Raw genomic sequence first — 5000 nt, 5'->3', positions numbered from 1 at the left:
TACACGTTGAGGTATAAAGTTGGCTCATGCTCTTGAATTTCAACTGTTTCTTCTATTTAAAAAAAAGTTACAAGATTACTACATATAAATAAGATTAACTATTTTAATCAGCCTCATTTAATATGAGTAAACCCATTTTTACGTAAAGAAAAAATAAGACCGATTTAAAAATTCTTATAGAGTTAGAGCGGATATCATTGGGTACTATCTTCTTCAACATCAAATAATCCATATTTCACTTACTTTTTCTGAAGTTCAAAATTCTAACCATGGGATTGAAGTGCTCATTACAATGGAAAAGTCCAATTCAAATCAAAACAATTTTCGATGGTGGACAGTACTAACCGTTAAAGAGTGAATCCAAACTGAAATATTATTATCATTAGTTTACTTTTATTTTTTAACACATATATAGACCCTACTAAGCTAACATAAATGTATTAATTGAGCTAGCTAGCATATGTTATACATACATGAACGAGAGAACTACAAATCACTGTTAGAGCCAATTGTTGTTATTTTTTTTGGAGGCAAAAGGCCATAAGTACCAACAGGTGAACTATGTATATACACCTGTATGGACTATTGCTTGTTGCAATATTGCATATGGTATTTGATAATGACATTGTACATATATATACGAGTTTGTGAATGTCCAAAGAACACTTTTATACCAATATTAGGAAAAATGAAAATCACAATGATTTTGAAGAAATATGAAGAGATTTTTCATAAAAAATTTGAGTTTTGTGTACATTAATACATGAAATATACTTTCTGTCACGACTCTCGGGAAATTTGCTGTAGCTTTTGAGGGGTCTATACGGTTTGGTAAGAAAGACTTTTATTAAAAAAAAAAAGAATAAAAAATGATAATTTTCGTTGGATTTGCTCAACATTTGGTATTGTCCCTTTTAAAATTTTTGTTTTGTTTTGAAATTGATCTTTTCTGTTGTAAAGAGCATTTTAATAGAAGGCCACCTAGGAGTGGAAATTTTTTGAATTATCAATTTTTTTATTTTTGAAAATGATAGTACACAATGTCCCGCTCTAAAAAAAAAAAAACATATGGAATTTTAAAACCAGTCTATGCAGCTTCATAAGAGTTTTTTGGGAGCAACTGCACCCTTTTTAAAAAAAGTAGAATAATGATCCCCTCCGGGTCTGATTTTTAGTCACTTTTTTGCAAAAAAGCGCTCAAAGACTGAACCCAAAATTTTACTGGGTTTACCTGCCCCCAAAATATTCTTTCATAAATATCAGTTGGGAAATTATTATATTGGGGGAAATTAAAAATCTAATTAGAAAAAGGGTTTATCATATTAAATGGTGATGATTAAAAATGTCAAGGTTTAGTACATATCAACCCTTTCAAAAATTAAACCCCCTAGTACCATCCCCCCTCCCCCAACTTTTTGGGTGTGGGAAAATTTAAAAAGGTTTGGAAATTCCGTGAAATTCATTTTTAAAATTTTCTTAATTCTCAAATTTGAACCCGGGATTTGTATTCCCCGCTAGGATTATACTCATATAATAATCTCATCTGTATTTCCATCCCCCGTTTTTTCATTTCTTTATAATCTGTCCCCCCCCCCCCCAAAAAAAAAGGTATTTCGGTTTAGATTTGTTTTATTATGATTAATCATTTATAAAAGGGGTTTTAGATAGGGAACTCTATTTTATATCCAAAAAAGAAATACAGAAGAAAGGAAAAAAAGAAAAAAAAAGAAAGAAAAGAAAAGACCGAAAAAAAAAGAAAGAAAAAAAAAAATTGATTAGTAATAATCTCATCTCAAAATCACTAAATGAGGCTTTTATTATGTACATAACATTTTTTAAATTAGTAAAGAAATAATAAAAATAATGAACTTGGGCGAGTATTCAAATTTCCAATGGCGTGTTTTAAGTGCTATATTTAATAAGCTGCTGTACCTTCCATTGGTTGAAATTTCATGTGCCTCCATGCATATGCTTTCTTCAACGAGTGGCTTGGAGTGAGCAGGCCACCTTGTCAGCTAATTTTAGAAAAAAAGAAAGAAAAAAGAAAGAAAAAAAGAAAGAAAGAAAAGAAGAAAAAAAAAAAAAAAAAAAAAAAAAAAAAAGTAAGAGTAAAAGATAGATTATGTAACTGACCCCAATATAGTTCACAATGGCACAGTCCATAAAAAAGTTAATGGAAATTCAAACATCGGCTGACCAGGTGGCCTTCACACAGAATGATCAAACTGAAGAATATTTCTGAATAATTCAGGGAAAAAATATGCCATGTGGAGGGTCTAGCAGACCATTAAAATATAAATAAACAATAATCTTACACTTTTTTGGGGTACATGCTCCTCCCCCCATGGGAAGGCCCCGCTAAAATTATACAAGACGAAGCCCAATTATACACTCAATGACATGCAAAAAAAAAAAAAAAAAAAAAAAAAAAAAAAAAAAAAAAAAAAAAAATGGTGATTTAAAACTGTTATCTTTTTTATGATCAAATGAATGTAGCAAGATAGGCTTTGGGTAGGGTGCTCCCCTTTAAACTCCTGATTGTTGGTCATAACTAATAAATACAATCTTCTGGATTCTTCTATCTTCCCAGACAGACCAGAACTCATTTTCTAACGAAATTTTTCCAGATTTTGCTGATATAGTAATACATCTACTGAAGTATGATGGGTGACATCTAAAAACATCAAGAGATCTGCAACTGTGTTTATATTTACTTAAAACCAAAGTGGTGTTGAGGCATTCAAAACAACACTCATGGGAAACAGCAGTTGGATTTTAGTAATCACCTAGAACTATGGCATGGAAAGGGAAAGAAGAAGAAAAAGAAAAAAACAAAAAAAAAAAACAGGAGAGGGTTGAGGACAGAGTTTTAAATTTACAAGACTTGTGGAAGAGGAAACACTAAGATGAGATTTGTAATTCCTCTCAGTCCCTTTGCTTACCAGTGCCTGAATTTGGCAACAATTTATTATATATTTGCACTGGAATCACGACGTGTCTATGTATCATTTTTCAAGGTCACTTAGAGATAAATCTGTATGACAACTATCTTAACAGAGATTACACGTCTGGAAGCCACTTCCAGAATATTTAAATCAATCTGCATCCACAGCCACATATATTGCAAAGATGCTGGGCTTGTACATAAAATGGTACCTTACAATATAATATAAATTCCACCAGTAAATAAAAATAAAATTGGGTAGGCCGTTAAAATATTAAAAAAAAAATTTGAACCCATTGCCTAGGATGCACTTGGCCTTTAATCAGGGGAGTATGCAGTTCACCTAGGGTTGTCTCCTGGGGCCTATTTCTAACTTGACTGGTGCGTTGCACTTACCATGCCACACCAGCAAAGTGGGTACGATTTTTTTTTGTATCACTTGTATTCAAAATATGTTTTAATGTTTTTGCATATCAAGAGATGCATGCTGTTAATTCTAGTTATAGAATGATATATAACTTATATAATAAAGAGCCCTGTTGTACTCTGTATAAAAGATGGAATGTAGTTTTACGGAGGAAAAAACAGATTTTCTTTCATTTTTGCAAATCTAATTTTTACAAACAAAGAGACTGTAAGCAGCTATATACAAGGCTGGTCATTTAAAACTAGAGTGAAGGTTACTTACAGGTTTACAGCAGCACTAGAGAGAGCAATTTTTTTGGGGGGGTGACATCTTCCAGAAATAGCAAGCGAAATTCATTTGCTATATATCGCACCTTTTAACAATAAAATAGCCCATCAGAGCATTACATGTCCTATTTTTCCTCAACCCAATGGGCCAGGGAATGTGACGTGAAGGGATGAGTGAAGGTACCTTATGAAAAATTCCATAGTTGCAACTAAGTCGGGCCTTACTGGAAAATACATGTCATCCAGAGCTATGACCATGATGAGCCATGATGTAAGCTATACATCATGTGGAGGCAAAGGGTTATGGAAGTCAAGTTGATACAAAAAAACTGAAGGCCTTGGTGCTCTTCATTGCAATATGTGTGATGTGATAAAAAGAAAAATTTTCTGAAATAACTTATATTCTAGAACTGAAACCCGCCCAATTTGGAATTTTCTTTTTATTTTTATGAAATAGAAAATTTTTTGGAGAAAATGCAAAAAGTATCCATCTTGCAATTTACTTTTTCAATATTCATTACAAAACATCAATACACATAATGTATGAAGCTAAAACACAGGTGAAATGGGTGGTCATATTAAAAGTGGAGGAGAGGCTTAGATGAGGAAGGAGGGAGGAAAGGAGACTTTAAATTTGTTAAAATGTCTTATTCTACTTACTAATAGAGTTCATTTTTTTTTCTCTAAATTCCTGCAGTTGCATTCAGCACCCTGGTGTAAAGAACATATTATGGCATAAAAGCTGTATGCTGTTACTGGACACACTGGGACTTCCCCTCCCATGAATATGTCTCTTGAGAATGACCAGTAACAAAAGAGTACAAACCTCATCTTTAAGTTTACCAACTGTGCTAAGAGACTGAATCCAGATGATTTTTGTGTGAAGTCCGTTTCCCTTTTAAACCTTCACATACTTTGAATCATCTTCAAAATGGGTTTGTCCTCTGGTACCTGCATAAAATAGGACAGGCATTGGAAAATATAGGTCTTGTTACTTTCAAGTCAATCAAAAAATTAACAATTAAATTAGATTGCTACGTTATTTGTCTACAATTATATGAAATTTAAATATGAGGAAGCTGACATCAGCATCATGGTAGAAACCTGTGTGTGCATGTATGGGGCAATCTGTTAAATGTAACACATACACATGCATGCTTACACACATACTACACCACACCACACACACACACACACACACACACATTTACACACACACACACACACACACACACACACAAAAACACACACACACACAACAAAACACACACTTACACACACACACAAAAACACACTTACACACACACACACACTCACACAAACACACACACATACACATAAAAGCCCAAACACACACACAACA

At 32.9% G+C, this 5000-nt stretch overlaps 1 long non-coding RNA gene across 1 annotated transcript in view; it reads right to left on the bottom strand.

The window, feature by feature from the left end:
* The window catches only part of LOC119589975, a 5985-nt gene extending 5912 nt beyond the window's left edge, over nucleotides 1-73 (bottom strand). The window contains exon 1 of the long non-coding RNA XR_005230224.1: nucleotides 1-73. This exon is cut by the window's left edge and continues 82 nt beyond it. This is a non-coding gene — a long non-coding RNA (uncharacterized LOC119589975).
* Between the last annotated feature and the right edge of the window lie 4927 nt (nucleotides 74-5000).

Source organism: Penaeus monodon, chromosome 26 (genome assembly GCF_015228065.2).
Source record: "Penaeus monodon isolate SGIC_2016 chromosome 26, NSTDA_Pmon_1, whole genome shotgun sequence".
Classification (NCBI taxonomy): Eukaryota; Metazoa; Arthropoda; class Malacostraca; order Decapoda; family Penaeidae; genus Penaeus; species Penaeus monodon.
Note: the sequence above shows the minus strand (reverse complement) of the source record. Positions and strands in the feature narration are given on the sequence as shown.